Source organism: Vidua chalybeata, chromosome 6, assembly GCF_026979565.1.
Source record: "Vidua chalybeata isolate OUT-0048 chromosome 6, bVidCha1 merged haplotype, whole genome shotgun sequence".
Classification (NCBI taxonomy): Eukaryota; Metazoa; Chordata; class Aves; order Passeriformes; family Viduidae; genus Vidua; species Vidua chalybeata.
The window spans coordinates 39,198,582-39,223,328 of NC_071535.1; the positions used below are offsets into that span (position 1 = coordinate 39,198,582).

At 37.3% G+C, this 24,747-nt stretch overlaps 1 protein-coding gene and 1 long non-coding RNA gene across 4 annotated transcripts in view; one reads left to right on the forward strand and one right to left on the reverse strand.

The window, feature by feature from the left end:
* Nucleotides 1-24,747, forward strand: part of CSTPP1 (centriolar satellite-associated tubulin polyglutamylase complex regulator 1) — a 78,694-nt gene that overhangs the window by 29,450 nt on the left and 24,497 nt on the right. The gene's annotated exons all lie outside the window — the stretch shown is intronic.
* On the reverse strand, nt 16,280-21,872 carry LOC128789081 (uncharacterized). The gene is made up of 4 exons (XR_008431314.1): nt 21,767-21,872; nt 21,389-21,531; nt 17,770-17,862; nt 16,280-16,413 (listed from the first exon to the last, which is right to left on the reverse strand). It is a non-coding gene; the product is annotated as an uncharacterized LOC128789081 (long non-coding RNA).

Sequence of the window (24,747 nt, forward strand, 5' to 3'; positions counted from 1 at the left end):
TGCTTGGCCTTCCTGGCTGCCAGGGCACTGCTGACTCATAATCCACTGTCAACCAGGACCCCCATGTCCCTTTCCTGTGGCACTGCTCTCCAGCCTCTTGTTCCCCAGTCTGTCCACACATCCAGGGTTGCCCCATCCCAGGTGCAGAATCAGGCACCTGCCCTTGTTAAACTTCATATGGTTGGTGAATGCCCAGTCCTCTGATTTCTCAAGGTCTCTCTGCAGGGCCTTTCTGCCCTTGAGAAAGTCGATAGCTCTGCCCAGTTTAGTGTCATTGACAAACTTAGTTAGTATTCCTTTGAGTCCCACATCTAGGTCATTTATGAAGATGTTGAGAACTGGGCATAAGATGGAGCCCTGTGGAACCCCACTAGCAAGAGGTTACCAGTCAGTCTGTTACCCCATTCACTATAACCCTTTGTGCCCTCCTTTTAACTTGTACCAATGATACGCAACACTCGCAGAGGTGGTTAGAGGACAGCTTGTGTTTGTTGAAGCATAATGATCAGTTAGCAACAGATTTCTCCCAGAGGAAGGCAGAATGGCCAGAAGTCTTGTTTTCCCTCTGCTTGTGCTTAAATTGACCTCTTGGAATCTATCTGACCTGCTCTTTTGAATTGTCTGTTCCTCAGGACTCTTTAATTAAAACTGTGCTTTCTCAGTTTAAACGGCCCCTGCAGAGTTCTGCTGTGAAGCCTCATAAGGTCAACATATGCCTCTCCCAACCCCCATGGCTTTCATGTCTTGTTGGTTCTCTGTTTTTAATTAAAAAGATTTTTCCTTAAATGCTTTCCAGCCAATTAGAGAAATTTTGCACTGAGAAACTTGTTTCAGGCCTGATGTACTGAGAAGTGAACAGAAAGCTCAGTCAGAATCATTGGCACTTCTTTTCTAGAGCCCCAGCTTTCTTTGGTGCTTTTCAACAGCTTTTCTCTTTTTTCTTTCTTTGCACCTCCCCCCTTCCCAATTTAGAACTGCTTCCAGCAAAAATAGCTGTTGTTTGATACCTTAGATTTAGCACTGAAATGTAAAACTGCTGCAGAAAGTTATGATAGACTATGTTGCCTGAGAATCCTTTTTGCAGACACTTGCCTCCCCTTCAGACAAAAGGTACTATTACTGATCATATTGAAATAAAATCTTAAAAAATGACCAGGTTTTTTCACATTCATCACATGGTGTGATGGCTACCTCTTTGCTTCTGCACACTTGAATTAGGAAATTGGAACCCTAGCTGTCTCTGGAGCTTGTGGAAAGGGAGGTTGACCACAACCAAGCACACAAGCTGTGTAATGAAATGAGAAAAGTGGTAAGCCTCTATGACTAATTCTACTTGAGTTTGTCAGGAAGGCTAGATTCCTTACAAAAATTAAAGAAATGTCTTATCTATATAATTCATGTAACTTGGACATGGAGAAGAGCTAAATGGACCACTGTTCTCCCAACTCAGTTTTGAAAGATGCTATTTTAATGCATTTTTGCTGACAAGATTACTTTCCTGAGGTTACAAAATCCCTTCCTTTGCTAGTGTCATTCTAATGCTTCCATATGTTATTCTTTATATTAAATTACTCTGCCTTTTTTTATTCCCTCTTTTGTAAGCTTTTAGACTATCTCCATTTTTAGCTTAGCCAATCTCTGCTAAGTGAGATGTTTAGAATAATACAATGATGATCACAGTAAATATCAGAATCTTTTTCCCTTTCCTTTTTGTTACTAAAACCAAATCAGATTTTTATACACGTTATTGTAGGAAATCTTTTCTGAATCAGTGAAGTCTCACAGCATGTCCTAAAGATAAGTTAGCTGTGTTTTCTGGAAATTCATTCTACAGTGAAATAGCCTTGGCTGAAATGATTGATCTCTAACCTTACTCATGTCATAGTTCCTTCATGCTACGGTTACAGCTGTTGCTATTTATGATTTATCAATGTAGCTCTGCCTGGAAGCACTCATGACTCTGGAGTATCAGGACAAAGGATTTCTGAAGCTGGGGAGAAATAAGTGGAGGATTACATTTTAGAGATGGTGAGACATATCTACAAGCCATTGTAAGTTAAAACGTCTGCATTGCATAGATCTAAAATGCATTGCAGTAATCATTTGTAGAAGTGGGTCCGTGATGGAGTCTTCAGCTAGTCTCTCCCTGAATTCAGTTCATGCCGTTCTGTCAAGGCAGTTTGTGAAATTAAATGTAGTACACTGAAAACCCTTCTTGTCTAATCTGGTTTGGGGTTTATTTTTTGCCCCAGTATTATATTTCCTTTTCAACTGTCTCTGAGCATACACCAGCTCTTCTTAATATTCATTTTTTTTTTTCAATCTCATATTCCAGATGTATATCTCTATAGAATTTGTTTTAAACCAGTAAATGTTTCTGTGTGTTTTCTAATGTTTTCTGGCAATTTTGTGTCTTTTGACACTTCTTCACTGGCTGTGTCATTGGCAAATTAAATTAATATGTTCTTTATTTTTTGTCCTAGTTGAGCAAAACATTTAAATAAGCAGTGATCATTGTTGCATTCTGCTAAGCAATTATCCAAAATTCAACTGGTAATTATTATTACTATTGGCTTTGCAGTCTTCTGGCAAGTTTCCCATCCCTATGACAGCATTCCTATTCAAACCAACTGAAATGGATTTTTTAAATTAAGACTTTTTTTAGGTTCCAATGTAGTCTTGAAGAGTTAGTATTGCAAATTGTGGGGAAGTTCCCTGGAACAGAACTGGTTCTAGATGGTTTGATCTGACCTGGGATTCTGAATGCTCCATGTTTCTTATATTAAATAAACTTGGTCTATCTCTTCTCTCACTTGTGACATATCTTGAAAGATGATCTGCATACTTCATGTGCATAGGCGATCATGTAGCAGAATGTCTACAAAGCCTTAGGTTCATTAATTAGTATGTTTTATGCTATTGCTGATCTAGTCTTCAGCAGCAGAGATGCTGAAAGGGAGACGTAGAGAAAGTAGATGAAAATCTTGTTTTATCTCAATTCCTTATACTGTGACTTTCTGCAAAGTGGTTTTATGAGAAGGGTCTGTGTGAAGCCCACATCTGCTTTCAGCCCAATGTTGGCTCTTAGTCTGCCCTGAGAGGTGAAAGCACTTAAACTGAGGAATGCATTATCTTCTGCCCATGCTGTTGGCTTCAAGTGTGTGTCTGTGCTGTGTAATGCAATGTTTACATAGACAACTAAGCTTGGGGTTTGTGTTTCCATATGGTACAATTCAGCACTATCTCGAGATACTAGCATGGGACCTGGAAGTTGCAGAGCTATATTGCTCTCACAGCAGCCTGAGCCTAGTTGATCTGTCTCAGCAGATCAGTGGACATAAGGGGAGTGTTGTTACAGTGTGTCTGCACTCATTTCTGTGGAATAAACTCTAGCATCTCTGTGTTGAGCTGCTGTGAGCAGTGTAGATGCAATATGAGGAAGAAGACTGTGAAGGAGGAATGTGTGTTCAGCATGAACAGAAAAGTAAGGACTCTCCTTCACACGTGTAATTAAGTCTTCGATGTAGCCTTGGTACTGGGAGTTATCATTTTAAGTGAAGAGATAACAACCTTTTTGTCTAGCTGCACAAAAAATCTCTGAACAAATAATTTTTGTGTCTTTATCATCCCAGGTTCTTCTTCAGCTTTTCTCTCTCATGGTCTTACTATTTATAGTTTCCTTCACTACACATTCACTTCCTAGCTTTCCTAAATTAACTCAGCTGATTTATATAGTGTGCTCCTGACTCTACAATATGTATCTAGAAGTATGGGGTTTTTTTTTGTTCATTGGGAATTTGCACAACTACAATTTCTGGCCCCCTGTTCTTCCACTTAATCTATTAGTTATACTCACAAGTTATATTCAGTTATTTTGATAAAATAAGCTTGGGAGTGCCATTTATTTCTTTTGAGGAACTGATTTTCCCCTGTGTTGTTAAAAGGACTGACTGAATTTCTGTTTCTATAACTATATTACTGAACTCTTCCAGTAAGCCTTTTCTTGATAGGCAAGATAATTGGATCCTAGAAACTTTAAACCTTTCAGGAAGTCCCTACTTTTCACTTTGTTTTGAGGCCTTGGTTCCATTCAGTATGTCCATGTTTGACTAAAGTGTGACGTTGAGTTAAGTAGAGAAATTCTTGCATCCTTTTAAAGTTGTCTTACCTCAGTAAACATCTTGAAGTCTGGTTTAAATGAGTATGATCATGTATAAATTGTTGTATATGATGAAAAGGATTGTTGGCTTATACTTTGTTATGCCACTTTCAAGGATCCTAGATGAGTATCAGTAGAAGTGATCTGCATGCATGATTAGTACTTTGATATGCTACTACTACTCTATGAAATGGGGATAAGGTATTACTATGGAAAACCTGTAATCTGCAAATGAGTTATGAAATGTAGTCAGTAATATTTATAAGTTAAGCTTGATCCATTTTGAATTTGTCACAGGACATGACTGTGGTAATGCACAGTCTGTGATACCTTCCTTCATAAGCTGATCTGAGAGTAATTTGCATTCTGTAATCCTACTAAGCATGAATCTCATAACTTCTGTTGGAAAAATGGAGCTTTCTTTATCTTAGATGAAGAGAAACTTAAATATCCATCACTTCTTGACCCCTTTTTTTCTTCAGAGCCATATCCCATAAGATTCTTCCAAAGTAATCTCTGAAGTCATTAAAGTCTGCTCTCCTGAAATCCAGGGCTATGCTCCTTCTAATTGCCAGGTAGCGACATTTCTGAAACTTTTATAAAATGTTTTTTCAGGTATAAAGAAAAACACCTTAGAAATGCTTCAGGCACAGGAAAAGCTTACACAGAAGTTCACACTTTCCTAGACTGCAATGTCAGCCAAAACCCAAAAATCCATAGGATAAAAGCTTTGCTTTTTCTAGTGCTCACATAGATACTTGTCAAATCCTGAGGTTTTCCTGCATTAAGGTTCAGACCCAGAAATAGTCAAAATTTACATCAGATAATTTAATGAATTTGTACAGATTCTCCAGTAGAACTTGGGTAATATTTGTAATGCAGTAACCTGGCGTTTCTCAATAGAAGAAACCATAGCATCAAGGGGGGCAGGAGAGCACATGGAGTACACAATAAACCTAAAGGAAGCTGAACATTTGAGAAGAATTTTTTTTTTCTGATTGGAAATGCAAGTTTGTGAGGTTCCAAAGTGTTCCTAGTGTTCATTTTCATAGAGGGTGGGGAGAGATGTCAGGAAAGGCAATATTGTCCTGAATAGAATTTTAACTCTTCCCCTTTAGTTCCTTTGCGTTGTAGGACAAACTCATTGAGGACTATCTTCATCACTTTCTCTAGTCAGCTCTTTACTTGCCCATTTTTTATTATTTATCTCTGTCTTGATTATCTGTTTGTCAAATATTTGTTTCCTTCCAGCTATGGTATCTGCTTATCTGTTACCACTTTTCTCCTTACTCTTTCTGCAAGAGTTAAGGTATTGCATATTCAAAGTGCTCATCTACTCTTCAGTCAAATGTCCGTTACACAATTCCCAGAGTAACTTAAACATTTTCTGAAAAGAAGTCAAGCTGTCAGTTCTTTTTGCATGAAATTGTCTCTGCATCACTATCTGATGTCAGAAACAAAGCTTTTTGTTTATTTCCTCTTTCTCATCCCCATTCCCCATGCTGCTATTAGGTATTTCTTCATTCTGCTGGCAGAGGCAGAAGGATAGGTGTGCTGTGAAAAGTTACAATGCAAAGCAAATGTTAGTTAACAAGATTAAGGTAGTGAGCAGTTAATATTGCAGCTTATTCCTGAAAGAATTTAATTTTTTCTGTCTACTTTGATTGGAAACTTCCCTTAACAAACCCTTGAAATTACACTGAGCAAGTGTAATTGTCCTTAAGGTGCTGAGAAGTGCTTCATGGCTTTCTTCTGTGATGAACAGGACCTCAAATGTGATGTCTTAATTTCAGAATGTTGATTATTGATAACACTTTTCTGTACCTACTCTCTAAGGATCTCCAGATATTTTACAGACATTAAAGATTGAAGCTTCCCAAAATTCTTGACAATTCTATTTTCACTTAACAATTCCAGAAAGTGAGAGAGAGAAATGAAGTAATTAGCTGAAGTTCACATAATCAGAGTTCAAGATGTTTGGCCTTTTGATATATTATTTTGGTTTTATATACCAAAGTTTTGTGGTTTTTTTACAGATACGGGATTGTTTTACTGTGAAAAAAGTAGGAAATCACACACATGTTAGTATGAAGCAACATTGTCTACATAAATTGTTTGTAAGAATCTGTCATCTTCTTTGTTTTTTGAATGTTTTGAGAGTACTCGTCTTACTCAGAACAGTAGATCACTGTGCATGAGCTGTGTGGGATGATGCAGGATGTATTTGTAGTTGTATTCAAATTTGATGTTACAGCCCCCTTTGCTACATGCTTTTCTCAACAAAGTCTTTAGAGCAAGATAGAAATCAGTTTAATTAACATATGTCATCAAGTTCATAATCTCTGTTGTAGAACCACATACTCAGTATTATTTTCCTGACAATTCTTCACTCTTCAGGAACGGAAGGTTATTTCAGGTGTGTGCAATACCTGTCCGAAAGTGTGTACCCTGTCTGAAAGTGTCTTGGCTCATAAGCAGTCTGATGCTTAGCTGGTAGCTGTATCATTTAGAAAGCCAGTCTTGGTGTACAGAAGTTGCTGGCTTCTACAGTAAAATTGGCAAGAGATTATCCCTTTTGAAGAAGCTCAAAATAGAAACTGCTTTATATGCTGAAGTATATTCTTTATTCATCTTCCCTTATTGTAAATTCAGACTACTTCCCTTTTACACAGAGGTTGCAGTCTTTTGTTGTTTTTGCTTAGCTTCAAAGTACTAGCTAGTAGAGTCTTGTTCAAGCATGTGGTTCTTCAAGGAACCGACCACCTTATAAAATAGCAGACAGTTCTTTCCCCTTAGGTCCAGTCTACTAGGCAAGTCGCATACAAAGTCTAGTGAAAGATGTCTTAAATATATCTGTTCTGTGAAGGGCCATCTTCTGAGTTCTTTCATTTAAAAGAGTAAAACAACAAAGCTTAGAACCTGATCTGCCTATGTCATGTCTTGCTATTTATCTGGAAAAACAGGCTTAAAAGCTGAAGTCTGGGTCTCAAACCCAGCAAAGTGGGATTTTGGCATTTGCTTTGAAAAGGCTGCACCATGGGAAAGCTGAGTATGTGCATGGTGTACCTAAAGCCAAAACTAAACAATACCTGCTGGAGCTTGTCCTTTGTTGCAGGTTGTGTCCATCATATGAGTATGACAGTTTGATACAAGTTTGATGCCCAAACTCAAAATCTAATGCACTTCTTTGGTAGTCAGCAGAGAGTGTCTGATCCATAGGGTCATTTTGAATAGTTGTGATGGGCTTCTGGTCACTATCCTTCTCCTGTTGTTTACACTAGGAGTTTAGGTAGAGCAGCCTTTTAACTGAGGCTCTAAGTTCAGAGCTTAAGGAGAGACAACATAAAATTTACATTTCACTCTGCATTTCAAACATTTTCTGTTTTCTGGATCAGTATGTTAAACCCTTAACAAAATGTGTCTTTCTAATGGCGCTGTGTTAATTTATTCTGGCACTCACTGTTCTTGAATAAAGAATCATGAGTAAAGTTCATTAATATATTTTAGAAAAGTTTTTTATTCCATGATGCTTTTTGTTCCTTATAAATCTTCTCCAGGTTTTGTATCTAAAGTATCCCCTAAGCAAAACAAAGGAAAGTGGACACTGTATTAAATCTTACTAGACTAGAGGAGTTAAGAAACAAATCAATGGTTGATGAAATCGAATTTGTAATGTCTTTAAGTATTTCCTTTGAACCCCAGCTAAGATATCTTGCAGAATTTATATTGAAAAAAAAAAAAAAATCTAGTAAAATCTTCTTCATCTGTTTCTTGCTAAGTAAACATTGCTAGCTTTAGCAGATTGTGTTGGGTTGACCCTAACTGGATGCCAAGGCACCAGGCTGCTTTCTCACTTCCCCTCCTTACCTGGAGAATCAAGAGAAAAATATAACTAAAGGCTTGCAGGTCAAGATGAGGATGGGGAGAGATCACTCACCAGTTACTGTCACAGGCAAAACTGACACGATTTGTGGAAATTAATTGAATTTATTACCAATTAAATCAAGAGTAGGATAAAGAGAAAACCAGATCTTAAAAACACCTTCCAGCAAGCCCTCCTTTCTTCCTAGGCTCAACCTCACTCTAGATTTTTGTACCTCTTTGTTCCACTAGAGCTACAGGGGTGACGCTGCTCTGGTGTCTAGAGCACCTCCTTGTGCACTGACCTTTGTGTGAGAGCTGTTTCTCTCACACAGTCTCGCTTCTCTCTTCAGCTGCAGCTCTGCAGTTTGGGGTTTTTTATCCCTTCTTAAATATGTTATCCCAAAGGCACTACCACAGTCACTGACCAGCTCAGCCTTGGCCAGTGATGTGTTGATCTTGGTTCAGGCTGGCATTGGCTCTGTCACACCTGGGGGTGAAGCTTCTTAAAACTTCTCACACAAACTGACCCTGCATCTTCACCCATGACCAAAACCTTGCCACGCTAATCCAGTACACAGATGCAGCAAATAAACAGGGTTACTAAGGGAAGCAGTTTTTAAAAACATAATACAGCTACTGAAAGCTTTGTTTGTTATTTATTTTGTCTTTCTCTGTTAGAAGAATGTATCTGGAACATTCCCTGTATCTGGAACATCTGGAGCTTTGTTTTGCAAGGTCTTACGCTGATTTAAAATAAATTGAATTAGTTCTTGTGTACTCAGAATATTATTTCTGATAATACCCATGCTTTGGGTGTACATAAAGGCAATTCCTAGTCAGACAGCTGATACTGAATAGGGGTTTTAACTTTTTTTTCTTGGTGCTAAGTAGATGTCAGTATTTTCCTCTGTTCTCTGCCGTCCTTGTCATACTTAGATTGCTGAAGCAAATATGGGATAAGCAAGGAAATTCAAATTGGCAACTCCTGAATCCTAATCCTGTTAATCCGTATTTTTGGCAAATCCCTTAATCTCACTGTACCTTCATTTTTCTATTTATAACCTGGAGTTACACCTGTTGGATTGAATTAAGTAATCTTTGGACCTACAAGTGTTGGCTGCATTGGTAAAACGGAGAGTATTTAGCTATCTGTATAGATCAAATTTGATGGAATCAAGGCCTTAATGAACTTTTACTTTCTTGTTAGTGATAAACAGCTAATTTTAGACAGATGCACATAAACTTGCAGCTTCTTTCCATGATAATAATTTAACTCTTTTTTGAATACAGAAAAAAAGAGTGAGTAAAACATTGTAAACATTTGAAATGTAAAAACTTTAACATAAAAAAAGCCTTTAATATCAGTCTTTCTTCTCTTTTTTCCGCCCCCCTCCCCCAGTTCAGACTCAAAGTTTTTTCCTATGGGAATTTTCCTGCCTTTTAACAGTTCTTAGGATTATATTAAAATCAATTCTGGAGGAAGGGAGGAAAGGCTTTATGATAGATAGAACTGGATTTCAAGAGTTATGTCTATTCATGTGAAAACTAACCAAACTTGCAGAGAGTAAATATGAAAGTGGCGGCTCTGTTTGTTGTGGTTTGGTTGCACAGGATTGTCGCACACAATGTACAGAATCATCTTCAAATCTTTCAGACCTGGAGCAGCTTCAGAAGAGTGTGAGGTGTACCATTCTTCTTAGCCCAATTGCTAACGTTTACTCCTTTGCCTTTTCTTATTCTCTTTGTGTTTGAGCATTTGGTAAATGTTTTATTAAACATCAACTGTTGATCAAATACATCCAATATTTAATTTCTGGATATTTGTATGTTTCTAATTGCTATAAACTGAACATATAAAAAAAGTAAAAATTCAGATTAGGAAAGTGTCATCATACAAGCAAATCTGTCTTAATTACCTTTTCTTTTTGTGAGCATTTTTTATATAACGGAGATACAGGAGAAGAATTTTACTTTTCACTCACTTATGACTACTCTGCAGGGCAGAGACCTCACTGTTATGTCAGTTCTAAACAATGGCTCTAAGGTATTTTTAGAAGAAGCTTAAATGTTAAGTTAATCTAATATTTTAAGCAGCCTTAATACGATGGATATTTGCTTGCTACTAGGTTAACTCACCTTAAAAAAAATATTTATTTGTCTTTTAGATCTTTTACAGTTACCATAGCAAAAGGAATTTACATAACTCCTAAAGTTACACAATAGTGTTCATTTTGAAACTGGTGAGTGGTGGTAATTGTAGAGGAGCCTGAATCCATAAGGAGTTAACTGTGTCATCAAACATATTCCTCATGACCTAGGAATGTGATTCTTCAAGTTATAGCCAGAAGTTATTCTAAAATCTTGTTTTCAGACTATAGTAGCTTTTTGAGGAAACACAGGCAAAAATAAATAAATACAGAAAAAAATAATAAAGAATTAAATAGATTGTACCTCTGCAGAAGAGATAATTTAAATAAAATATCAAGAGAGTTTTCTTCAAAATGAATGAGGTATCCAGAAGTGACTTTTCTGTTCTTCAGGAACGTTGTTCAGATCACTTTGAATTTAACATGGTTTCAAGGTAAATGCAGATTTGACAGATATTATTATCCTTGAGCATTAAAGAAAAAAATAGCATTTTATTTGTCTTCTTTGATGATTTCAAGGAGAAGCAAAACCAAATAAGCAAAAGTGACCACACTGAGAAAGAATTGTTAATGAAAACATCTCACAGAACATACCTTCAATTAAGCCTCTGAGACTGACTCGCATGTGCTGTAATTGGAAGTGCAATGCAGAACTTCTTGGGACTTGAATGCAGGGAGAGCAGCATGTAGGCTGCTAATTTTTCTGCACAAGAATGTATTTTCCCTTTGCTAACTGGGGAATTCTCCAGATATACTCAGTACAGTGTTCTTCTATCATTTCATTACTTGTACTGCATTTTTTTTAAAGCTTATTTTTAACTCAGATCACTTTCATAATTAGATTTCTCTGAAATCTTGACATCGGATTATCTCCGTGGGATGATCTGGGAATCAATTGGGTGACTTTTCACAGAACTCAGTTTCAGCTTTAGTGAACTACTTCAACTTCCACTAGAGTTAATATATTTGAAAATTGTTGCAGAATTGGTTCTCCCATTTCTGCATGTGTAACTGTATAATTTTTTTCCAATTATGTTAAGGTACAGGTGAGAACCTGAAGGGATACTGTATTCTACAGTTTTAGCCTGGTCTGGGTGGTACCTCTACAAAATATCCCTTGGTTTTCTTCTACAGTTTTAGCATGTGACTTCTATGCCTGAGAGGCAGAAGCCATCTAGGGACCACTAAAACATTGTGATAGTTCAATTGCTTTCTGCATGCACATTATTGCAGGCTTTAGATTCACTGAATAGACAAATTCTGTTAATACTACTGCATGCAATCCCCTTGCTTCCAAGTAGTGACAAGTGATTTGGAAAGGGCCACAAGCACCATGACAGGAGTTTGCAAGACAACAAAAGAAAGGCAAATTCCTTCACTGATTTTGAAGGAGTTTCAAAGTTCCAAAGTATTCTATATTTTTGCTTGTTGAAAAGTCCCAATTCCAAAATGTTTTACCTGAGTCACAGGTAAGTTTGAAGAAGCTGCCCAGTAACTATGTTGTCTGTTTAGGCTTTGTCTAACATGGAGGTGAAGGTGTTGTAATAGAGATGTTTAGGGAGTGGGATGAAGCATGATGTATTGCATTATTTGTTAATGCAGCCATTTTTTATTAGAAGTGCGTGAGCAGGTTAGGGCATTGGAGCACCTGTTCCCTGGTCACTGAGTATCAAAGTGTATACTTTGTGTTGATGAAACAGCAGAGTATGTGTGTGCGAGTTCAAACATCTGAAAAACTGGCAGCTGGGTTTTCTCAGTGTAAAATTGCAAGCATTCTTCTCATATCATACTATCCTCCTGTGCATTCCCTCTCATTTGCTTCAGTCCCTCCCTGATATCTTCTGTTTTGAGGGCAGAGACTGCCAAAGATGGATTGGCAAGAAAAGCAATTTCTCCCTCTGAAGAGCTGGTGTCACTCATTAGCATGTGAGAAGGGTAATTGTAAATAAAAAACAAATTGTTTTGATTTCTGTGTAGTATTAATTCTAGTAATGTATACAAGGACATGCTGCTGACTGGATAAGGTAGAGATAACATTATTGTTTAGAAAGAAATGATTCCTGCAGCCAGTTAAATGCTTGGCACTTTATCCCAGAAGCCTTATTGTAATGAGAACAACTGACACAATCCTTATCTTAGCATTACCTCTGGTGTCCTTGGTTTTTTTCAGTTGATCTTACCAGGTGAAAGAGAACCAAGAAAGTACATATGTGTGTCCTGTAGAGTTGTCCAATATTCAGTTAAGTGTTGTTGCCAGTAATGCATGTTATGATCCCACACTCTAATATAAATAAAGGAAATACACAGGACTGTATGTTCCACCCCACAGTGCAAATGAGTTGCCCAGGAATACTTGCAAGTCAAAACCTGTTCTTTTAGAAATTGTACTTTCATTACCTTGGAAGCAATTTAATTTTTCTTTCTTCACAATCATTTTTTAAAATGGCTTTAAAACCAAACCACCGTCCTTCATATGGCTATGAAACATTTATAGTTGGTGTATTCTATTTTGCACTGGGAAAAGGTTCAGCATTTAAGATATCCTAGTGATTCAGTTTCTTGAGGTAAGAGCTAGACAAGAAAAAATGACCTATTCTGGTTATATGCCTAAGATAAATTCAAAACTGAAGATGTTGGCTTCTTAGAATTGAATGTGTCTTAGACTTTACTAATGCCTTAATTAAATGTTCAGTACCATGTCAGCATAACCTGATCTAATTGCTGGCTAGTGAGGTACTGCCTTCTTGCATCCTTCTCATGGCAGCTCCAGCACTTGTTCCATCTTGTGCTGATTTGTCTCAGCATGCTAAACTGGCAGCAAACTATTCAGTACTTCTGCTGCTTGAGTTAGTTTTCTCCCAGGACAGCACATTGAAATGTGCCAGTGCAAGGTCACAAAGAGGTGGAATGCAGAGTGTTGTACTCTGCACCCATGGCAGAACTCAAACTGCCAACAGTTCCTAAGTGCAAAAATACCAGCGTTGACAAACCTGACCTTAAAATACGGGTCATATTGCTTTGTATTGATATTTAGCCTTGTCTAATTAGGTAATGTACTGAAATATTAATATTTTGCTTTAAAATCTCCTTTAGAGAGTAATACACTTGTTGCATTTATAGCCAGAAAGTGCCATTAGGCCATGAAGTTTGACCTGCATAGCACATCATTAAACTTCACTTAGTAACACCAGTATTGAGCCAAAACACTTTTGTCTGACTGAAAAATAATTTGCATATCTTCCAGAAGGGCATTCAGGTTTGATTAAGTCATGTGAGCCTGAAGGGGCCGAAGGGCCCCTGGGAAAAATAGCAAGAGGAAGCAGTCAGCTGCCGGTGCTGCCAGAGCAATTAGGCTGGCCTGCAGCCCGGTCCCCATGAAGTACTGGGTTTTCATGGGAAGGAGGGCTTCTGCAAACTGCCTGCTCTGCTCTTGGACACCTTCCTCAGGAAGGCTGAGACATGCAGTAGGGTGGTTCTTGTGTACACTCCACACTGCTGCTGCTGAGAGGACAGTTGCTTGTGAAGATAGGAGGGCCAAGTGAGAAGGAAATTGTCCTGACAGGGGAGGAAGGTTGTTTATTGGTAACTTGTGTGTTTTGTTGGAGGTCAGAATTTACTAAGACTTACTTGATTTTGAACTGAAACATCTCTTCGGGTGCATGTAAAATCAGATTCCTGAGCACACTACTTGCAATCTCAATTTGTGGCAGTCTTTAATAGTGTGATTATCTTCACCTAATTTTTTTTTTTCACTTTATGAAAATTATGGGGTTTTAAGTGGTTCAATCATATGTTAAAGTCAATTCCTTATTCTTGCTTTTGACAAGCTAAGTAAATTATCGTCTTGAGCCTCCCTCTGTGAGGCGTGTTTTGTAAGCACACAATCATTCCCGCAGCGCTTCTGACTCCTTTTCAATTAAACCATCATTCCAGATTGGTCAAGTGCTGGTAACTGACCCTCTCTACTTGACATTGCTGTGTTTACTCATCTCAGGACCATATTATTCTCGTAATTGCATTTTTCTGAGCATTTCTGGTGACCACCATTTTCACCAGTCTTTGTAGAAACTATTTACGCAGGTGGAGCCCTCTGCATTCTTTGTTTCTGGATCCAGTGTTTCACGTATGAAGCTCTAAGCTATGTGTGAACTGACTATGCCCATGAGGTTTCTCCATGGTACTACTTACTCCTTTTAAATTTTTAATTTCCTCAGTTTGTATATGGCTCACAAATGTTACACTTAATTCTTTTTCTCTTCTAGGCCATTAATTGAAAATTTGCTTTAAAATGTAGAACTGAGGAGGTATTCTTGGGGATCCCAAGAGAAGTACATCTCATAAGTAGTTATTCCTCATCCTTATTTTGAGATGTAACAGTTTATGTAGTTAGCTATTGTTTTGAGTAATTCAAAATTTTTAATCACAGAGTTGTTTGTATGAAGGGTAATATCTCAGAAAACCTAACTGGCTTTTGATGCTTTTTTACACTTAGACTTGTGTTCTCTTTGAAAAGATTGCTTAATTCACCAAGAAGCCTTTCTTCATGTTTCATAGCTATAAAATGCAATATTTCCTGTTTGAATATTTTGTTTGGAAGTGCTATCAGGGTGGCCATGGTACAGATGCCCAGGTTATCTCATCTGGTGGCAGTACTTTAAGTGTTATTTTGACCCCATCCTTGCTCTCATCAGTATACTGTGTGCTCTTGTTGGGTAGGCCCTTCACTCAGAGTAAGCCCCAGTCTTAGAATTTTTAAGTGCTGAAGTGACTTCAGCTTTTTTCTAGTCCTGTAAAATTTCCCAGGTGTTTCAGGCTTTGAAAATGACTTCTCAGTAGTGCTGAGAGCTTGTCAGCCAACCCTCTTGAAAATTCTCACAGAAATTACGAACATCTGCTTTTAAGTTTTTAATATGTTAAGTACCACTCCACTACTGACATCCTCGCAAATTATCATTGGAATGGAAAATGTTTAGAATTCTGCAGAAAAAGAAGGATGATGTGTATCAGATGAAATACAGCACACACTTTTTCTGAATACTACTTTTTTTCCACCCCCATGTAGCAAAATGTCAAGAGGATATCATTACTACAGTTTTCTCCTGATATGCATATCATTATCTTTCTCTTTTTTCCCCTATTTTTTTTACCAGCTTCATTTTGTTTCTCTTCCCTGCTTTCTGCAAATTCCTATCTTCTCAGTATTATTTACTGCTGTCAGATGCTTTTTTTTTTTACATTGTTTTATTTCTTTTTATACTGCTTAGGAATCTATGAAATATATTTATGCTAATATTAGATGAATTTTACTTGAATCTTCCACTTGAAATATATCAGAAAGGTAGTTAAAATATTCTCAATGTTTGTCAGAGAACTTAATCTTTCCCACTATCTGAATTTCCTCTTGGGTAGGTTGTGTACCTTTTGGAAAGGAATATATCACATAATATGCTGAGTTGGAAGGGACCCGTAAGGATCGTCGAGTCCAAATCCTGGCCCTGTGCAGTATCAGCCCCAAGAGTCACACCATGTGTTCAAACAGCTCTAGAACTCTTGTCAGGCTGGTGCTGTGGCCACTTCCCTGGGAGCCTGTTCCACTGCCCAGCCACCCTATGGGTGAAGAACCTTTTCCTAATATCCAACTTAAATCTCCCCTGACAAAACTTTAGGGCATTCTCATGGATCCCGTCTCTGGTCACACAGAGAAGAGATCAGTGCCTGCCCCTCCTCTTCTCACAATGAAATGTGTGATATTTCATCCAAGTAAAGTATAATACAAAAACGTGTCAATAAAAATGTTTGGCAGCACTGTGATAATGAAATTGGCATGAAGTATGCAAGAATGGTAAATATTATGAAGAAACAAGGAGAAAAATCTGTAATAGCATAATGCTTCAAAATAGCATTTGCATAATGGAGGAAGGGTTGTTATAATTTATACAGATTTGAGGTAGTTTTCTGCACATTCCTGATTTTAGCATTTTTTTGACATTTACAATGTTGTATTACTGTCATGTCTTTAAAGGGCTTTTCCTTGAGTTTTTTTGAGATAAACAAAGACTTGGAGTACTGAAATAACTGATGAACACTAACAGCCTTCTTACTCCATATACGGCCATGTATTCCATGTGCTGAACAAATTCCATAGCAGGTGTTTCTTCTTCGTTCATTTTATAACTTGCGCATAAAATCAGGTAACAGCTTGGACAAAGCCTCATTCTATTCTTTGCATGACTTCCAAAGTACCTAAAGGAGTAAACAGGGAAAAATTTCAGTTTCAGATACAGGAATTTGTAACATAAGATGAAAAATTCAGTGCTTAGGCAATGCCATAAAGTTTCAAAAAGGGTTATTTTCTAATAAATTGATTCATCTCTGTTCATCCTTATTTTATTCTATTGAGTGGAAAGACAGATTTTTTTAAACAGTGAAGATCCAAAAGCAGGTTTTTCAGTTTACTCAAGTTAGAGTGGTTTATTGTAATGATATTTGCCATTTAAAAAGCTGAATAATAAGTCTTCTAAATGATAGAAGCTGACAGCAAAGGCAAAATAAGCCTTATCTTGGCATGTCAGTTCAACTGTGGGTGGATTTTCAGAATTTTGAACTCTTTAGCTATTAATAACCCACTCTCTGCAGAGAAATCTAATCTGGTAATTTCAAAATTAATTATCATACTTTCAACCACCTGATAGTCATGAGTAACTCTTGAAAAAAAAAATCCACCCAAACCAACAAAGTCCAAAACTTAAAAGGATATGTACTCCCATTACTAGTGAAGAACATTGACTTGCCTGGAATACCTTAAGGCAAACATGGCACTTTTGAAGAAGATGCACCTTTCCAAGTCAAATACATAAACGCATAAGAGGGGGTGGAACTGGCTGCACTAATGACTTTTTTGCCCAGAGCAAGGGATGTTCCAGTGTTGTTTAATAAAATGCAGTCTCTGATGCTACAAAATAGAGACTCATGCACCACTGCTGAGTGCTAAAGTGACTGGTTAAAGATTCATTTGTCCTTAACTGAATGACCTTAAATTTCTTCACACGGTGGCTACTGGAGGATATAATTGGAGGCACCTGACACTTATTCACTAACTTTAGTTCAAGATTTTACTCTTGTAAGAGATTCTTCAGTAGATAAATTCAGAATGATTTATCCCTTTAATGCTCTAGCTTTAATAACCACAAGCTATTTCCTTAATGATTTAGAATTGTGTGATGCAGGAGATAGTTAAGCTTACTCTCCAGGAGATTAATTTCCTGCTTTTGCACTGGCATTGACTTTTTTTTTTTTTTTTTTTTTTTTTTTTGACAGGAATATTATGGATTTCAGTCAGGTTTTCTAATTGCAACTACTGTCATTTATAAAGCATTGTCTATCACTCTCTCTTGTGTGCTTTGGAGGTAAGGATATTTGTGAGGAAGGTGATGCATTGCTTTCAGACAGTGAAGAAAAGAGTTTGCCTGGGAGTCCTGTGGCCAGCTGTGCTGCCAGGTGACTTGCAAGGAAACTGCTTCAGCCCAAGGAAGACAACTGAGCCTGTGGCCAGATAAGGACTGTTAGGTTGGAACTGGTGAGAGGAGGAGTAGTTCTTACCTTCCTCTCTGCTGATTTTCTTCCCTTTCTTTGTGGGGGTGCAATTGGCTGTGTGGTGAAGACAGTACAGAGCTGACCCAAACAAAAAATAACCTTTAAAAAAGAAATTTCTTTTCAGTTTCATTAGTATTTGTCTTGTTTGTAATGAGGCTGTATAGGCAGCTGTGCTGGAATAATGGAGAGGATGGGAATGAAATGTAAGCGAGAATAAGACTTCCCTTTGCAGTAGAAGACCCTGTATAAAATCTATGTTTATATTACATCTTTGCCTGATGGTGTTATAAAGGGCCTGGTAGGCCAGACCTGCTCTTAACCATCAAACTTCTCTTCCTCAGAAAACAAATTATATATAACTTCAAATCTCTTGTTTACAATTGTAGCATAAACTATCAGCAGCTTGTTGAATTTGTCTTGTCTGGATTTAGCAGCATGTGGAAGGGAGGGAGCCAAAGCACAAAGATGACTTATTTATTGGCTCACGTAACATTTTACTGAAAACATCTTGGTTGCAGGTATTTCTAGTGTTTTCCTCAACTTCTCATATAAAAAGTATTATGGATGCGGAACTGACAGATATACAGATATTAAATCCTCTATGGTATAAGTCCTACCATTTTTTCAGTTTATTGTTCTTCTGTTCATCCCAAAGTTGTCAGAATATTTTTCCTATTTTTGCTAAAAGCCCACTGGTACTACAGCCAATGAAGTAGCTTTATTCTTTTTCTTAACTCTCTGATGTATGTTATAATTTGCTATAGATACAGAAAACAGTTTGAACAAAACTATGCATGTTTTACTCAGACCATAGATGTAATGAATTTGCTTTGACAAGCAGCTTTAATATATCTCTGCCCTTCTCAAACTGTGAAAAAGGCTCTAGGGGAACCAAGAATGTTTGCCAAAACTGCTTAGCCAAATGCCTAAACAAATCCTCCAACCACCCTCATAGTGCTTGAGCACAGCAGACTCGGACTGAGTCAGACTGACAGTATTTCTAGAATAATTCTGTTTCAGATGTTAAAATTAGTGGATGGATAATGAAAGCACCTCTGCTGACTGCAAGTACATTAGAATAACAGAGTAAAACACACCACTGCAGACAGTCAGGAGACTAACATTAATCAAGGTGTTCACCTGTATTTTGTATTGAAGCTTCCCAAAACAAACAAAACCACTGAAAACATTGGTCAGGCTATTACCAGTGGTTCCTTAGTCTTGACAATACCAGCTCAATTCAGAGCTGGTTAGCCTGAGGATTCTTTCTCTTTAGTAAGTAGTGCTATCTCTAGCTCTCATCTTCTGAGCATATCCACTTGTATTAAAGTGCCTTCGTGTATACTTGAAAGCCCTCCTCCAGAATTTGTTGTGCCCTGTGTTTTAACTGAACAGTTTATATTAAAACCATTTCTGCTTTTCTTGCCTATTCTCTTTCCCCTCTTCTCTATCCTTCTTTTTCCCTAGTAACTGTAGGGTGAGAAAAGAAACAGTTTTGCATTTCAGTACACTTAATGTAGCCAAGAGGTTTGTTCATTGCTGCTTTGTACTTTCAGGCAAACAAGAAAATTTAGATTAATAGGTTGTTTATTCTTTTGCGTGTTCCTCAAATCAAAGGCACTGGATTGCATTATTAAAGCAGTTTTGTGTGGCAGGCTTGGAACTGTCCTCACTGAGCTGTACATGAAGAAAAACTATTGCTTTTCATCCCCCACTCATTATGCAAATTGGCACAGAACACTGTTAAATGTGGTATCATGTACTATCACTTAAAGACCTTCCTTCTGTACAGCTAATGTTGGGCTCCAATTTCACAGGATGATCTGTCTTGGAACAGACAAGGAAAACCCTAGGAATAGAAACACATATGTCCTTAAATTTTAAAAATTTAAATACTAACCAGTTTAAACTAACCAATTTAATAAACAGAGTTATTTTTTTTCAGAACACTAGTGGCTGTCTGCTTTGCTGTGCTTTTAAATCTCTTCATTGATGATTCAGTTCATTTGTTTCTCATCCATTCAGTTAACAATAATACTTACTTTAGGCTTGCAGCAATAATCGACCCAGCCAAATTAATGAAGAAAATTTTTAGCATTTTTAGTCCAGACCTATAATGGAAGGATCTAACTAGTGTTGGGTAGCTGACTTAAATGCTTGACTCTGTCCTGTGGATGTTCTGTACTGAACAGGCAGTAATGTATCTCTGGGTCTCTGATTACATTAGGCATTAGGTACTCTAATTCCTTTTTCATTCTGTGACAGCAGAATCTCTCCTGACCCAAGGCCTTCTGCTTTCAAAGTCAAATTTTCAAAGTCAAATTATGGGGGACATAATTTAAGAGTAGAGGAAGCAGTTGTGCCTGTCTGAGGTAAATAGGAGGAAACAAGTTTCTTTGCCTTATTGTTCTACTTCAACTCTAGCTAATGTTCAGAGCAAGAAAGCACTGCATTCATCATCTTACGAAATGGCGAAACTTCTACTGTGTGCAACACACCAGTATGGCCGGGTGCACAGTGGGAAATAAGCAGTTACCAGACTGGCTGAACCTCTCACCTTTCCTTGTATAATATCAGGTATTCTTCTTCAGTGTCAGACCTGATGCAGGATGAAGTAATTATGATTTTTCTTATTGTCTGCTGTGTTCCTGATTCTGCAGTCCCTTTTCCTAAATTAGAATCCTCTAGTTGGTGTGACTGAAATGTATGTTCTCTCTGAGATACCAGTGCTAGGTTCTCCAAGTCTCCCTAGAGGAAACTGTTGAAAGTGAACATTATGTGGGCTTGTTTATAAAGTACACTGTCATCTTCCACCTGAGGATCATGTAGAATTTCTCCAGGCACTTTCTTATTTCACTTTGCTAATTTAGTTTATATTTGTATCACAGATCACTGGGTTTTTCCTGTCAGGTAACGATTTTCTTTCTCCAAGGGATTTCTACCTTTTTCAGGAGTTGAGAGTGCCAGTACTTTGTTTTTTAGGGGTTTGTTTGTTTGTTTTCAATCTCTAGAAGAGTGCTGTGGCTTTTCTACCTAAAACATGTGAATGTACTAGTGTCTTGTAACTGCTATAGATACTGGGGATAGTATCAATTTTGGTCTTTTTATAACTTTTCAATTCTCTACATTGTTCATTCATGCCATGTTTTTTATTCCCATCAATGCTTGTAGGCCATGATAGCCAAGAATTACAGATCCCTATTTATAATGTTACATATCAACTGTTAACCTGTTATAAAATGACTAAACATGAATAATTAGACAACTATGTTCTTCTCCTGTGTTTCTAGGCAGGGGAGAAAATGTGACTAGATCCCAAATATTCTATGTGCAGCTATGTGTTTCATCTGTGACAAATATGACAGTCACTGAGCCAAACATTGTCACTTTTCTGAGAAAATTATAAATACTTTTCATCTTTCTGCATAAACATTCTAGATACTATTTTGCCTGCTTAAATTTATTCCCTAATTCAATTTTTTCCCCTGGTAGCTTTTGGACATTTTTGAATCAGATATGGCTGTTTGGTGATATATCATTGTCATTAATCTTGTGTTGGTGACCAGTAGTATTCACTCTTAGAAATACTAAAATACTGAAAAGAAGAGGAATATGTTATACTTACATTATCTAGTCAAAACTCTTCTGTCCCTATTTCTATTTTGCATCTGAAGGCACATTACTGCAGCAACAAATTCACTCCTGCATCTCCACATATTCCTGCTGTACAAGACACTTCTAGCAGCTGGGTGGTTCTCTTTTTGTTTCCTAATAGGTACAATAGAAAGTATTTTCAGTGTTTATTTTTAACATCTAGAATAGTTAACATTTTTACTCAGACATTGAAATTAGAATCTAATCTGTCTAGCTCTGAAAGCTTTCAAATCCACACTGTATTCATGGAAAGACTTTGGAGTGATACAGACAGCAGTTCAAAAAGAAAAGGAACTCAAAGAAAAGCTAATTAAATTTCCAAATAATTCACTGATTTGTTATTTCAAACCTTAACTGCAAAGCAAGTAATGATCATCTTCCTTTTGCTGTGGCAGTGGCTGCAGAACTGTGTGTCCCTCATTCAGCAAAAGTCTGTTCTGGTCACAGCTGTGTATACAAAGCTGCAAGTGAAAATGAGATGTACACATAAAGGCTCTCAGTCTATTTCTCTTTGTAGCACTCATTTGTTTGTTCTTTACCAAACCCCAGAAAACATCCTTCTAAAAGGAAAGCACAAAAGTAAATAGTGAGAAGATTTGTTTTTTTCCTTTGATAAACATGTCATGCAAAGTGACTTTCCAAACATATCCCATTTAGTGGAGATCATTTAGAAACCTTGAACTTCATCATTGTTTGTTGCCTACAAGCATGAATCCTAAAGGCCCCTATTCTTCCTGTTTCCAATTCCAGGATCAGTTAAGTCTTGTTTTGGCACATGGACCCATGTTCTCCAGTCCAAAGAGTCACTTCTTTATTTTTCTGATAACTGAGGAACTGTCTCTTGCATTTGTCTGCTGAACATCTCTGAGGATTCTTAGAGATAGGATATTTTTTGCTTTCATTTTGGAACCCCTATGTGTTAATAATTTCATTTAATCTTGAATCTCTTAAGAGCTAGCACTACTAGTTTTGGAGCCCTTAGTACTGCGTGTAGGCAGGGACTTGGCACAGTAAAGCCTGAAACAGATCCAGACACAAGATAACTTATGTGAAAGGCAACTGAAAGGATGGATGCTACCTTTAAACATGGCATGAAAGTGAGAGGAGGATGAATTAATACATTTGTCTAGAATTCCCTTTTTTACCATCCACTTCACATAAAGTACTACTAAAATACAGCTACATCTGATGCAGTGAATTGAGAGAGTTCTTTTGCCAGAAACACCAGGAAGCAATTTTTTCCCCATCAGGGCAGTATTAAGAAATATTTCTAATTGCAGGGAGCAAATAGGATCTCAGCTTTCAAGCTTTGCTTTGAAAGATGCAGCACATTTCCTTTGAGTCAAGAACACATGCTGAAATACATTATATTTAAGTGCTTCTTGCATCTATATTGCTGTACAATTTGCGCCATCTGATTTTCAGACTTGCTCCATAAGTCTTAACATTGAATGGGAAAAAAGGGGCAGATACTGCAGGAAATAAAAGGAACATGTGTGTTCTAAGTCTTCAATGGCTGGAGATGCTTAAATAGCAGCTTTCATCTCGTTCCTCCTCTGAGGGTTTACCCTGCTTGCATTTCCATGATGTTTTCTTGGTGAACAGTCAGGATATTGTTGCATGGCAGATGCAAAAATGTAAGTGAAACCACATAGTACAGTTGTGTTAGAGCAATGTAGCTGAGGCCCCAGCTGCTAGTAAAGGTTAATACAGTGTTACTCACTGTGGATGGCCAACCTCACTGACTGTTGCCATTAACGGGTTAGTCAGCAGTAACTGTGGGTTTTTAACTGTTCCAACTAAGGACAGTCCTACATCTTTTAGAGATGGTGTTTTGTTCCACTTTTTTTTGGTTGTCTTCTCAGTAGCCTGCATCACAGCAGCAATCCATCCAGGATTCTACAGAAAACTGATCATGCTTCCTTTAGGAAAAATCACTTGCATATCATATCTAGTAAAAATCATTTGCTCACTATGCTAAGTTATCATCCCACAACTAATCAGTTAAGTGATATTCCTTTTTATTGTTCCTGCTATAAAGATCTGTACAAAGATCTTGAAGAGCCTGACCTCATTATAAGGCTGAAAAAGATTATACAACTGAATTCTGTTTTCAGCTTTAACAAGCCAGAATTATGGTATGGATTCCTCTCTACACATGTCTTCCAGTAGATGGCCTTTTATTCCCCTCTAGAAAGCCCTGTGCAACAACAAGAAAGTGTCCTTTTCTCTTTCTGAAACAACTTATTCTTTTGTCTAGTTTCTTGCACTTCTCTGATTACCATAATATATGCATAGCATCAGTGTTAGGGCATAATGTTTGAATATTTAGGACCTGAACTTTCTTCCAGCAAAATATTCTTAACTTGTGGTTCATGGTACATGGCCCAAGGAAGTTTATTTAGCTGTAAAATAGGTGGCATTTAAGTTAAACTTTGACAAAGATGCATTATGTCCATAAAAAAAATTCAGAATTAATGGAAAAGTTTAGAATTTCCTTAAAGAAACATTAAAAAAAAAAAGAAAAAGGATTTGTTTCTTTTTTTAGAAATTAATATCTATGTTCATTTTTTATTAAATACCTATTTCTCCATGTGAAATACAGTGAAAAATGACATTCTTTCTCTCTCTTTTCAATCTTAAAAAAAAAAAACCAAACATTATTTTGGACACATAGCTCACTAGAGTGTTGTAAGAGTTAAAATCAAGGGACATTACAGAACCTTAGCCAAAAGCATACCCTTAAAAGGGGCAGTTGGATGCCTTGTTTCAGGTTTCTCATAGTGCATTCATTCTGTTCTGTATTCAGACCAGTTCTGTAGTGGTGGTCATTTACAATCATTAATCTAGCTCATTGATATTGTAATGGGCTCCAAGCATTCTCTGTGAAGCTTACATGCTCCATTGCATTTCCTTCTAAATAACTAATGATGACTTCTTCAGTCTTGTCATTAACCAGATTACATTTCTCCAGCCAGTTGTCTTATAGGTTTGCTTTGTTTGAAGTTCATTTTCTTTTTAAGTTTCCGCACTCATAAAAGAGACTCAATATTGGTGTGTTTAAGAGCGTTTTTTATGACTGAGCAACACTGCCAAGCATAGGTCCAGATACCATACTTATTTTTATGAACAGAGACTTTAACTGTTGACTCGGAGGTTCCTAAAAACAATGCCCTTTCCTTTCAGACTGTTGTTTTAGGCACTATAATTTGGGAAAGAAAATTGGAGAAAACTAGCCCACAGTCTGGGTACTTGGGATTATACTGCATAGCCTGTGTGTAAACCTCTAGTAAATACACCGTGCGGTAAAGTCAAAGAATGGCCAGGCCT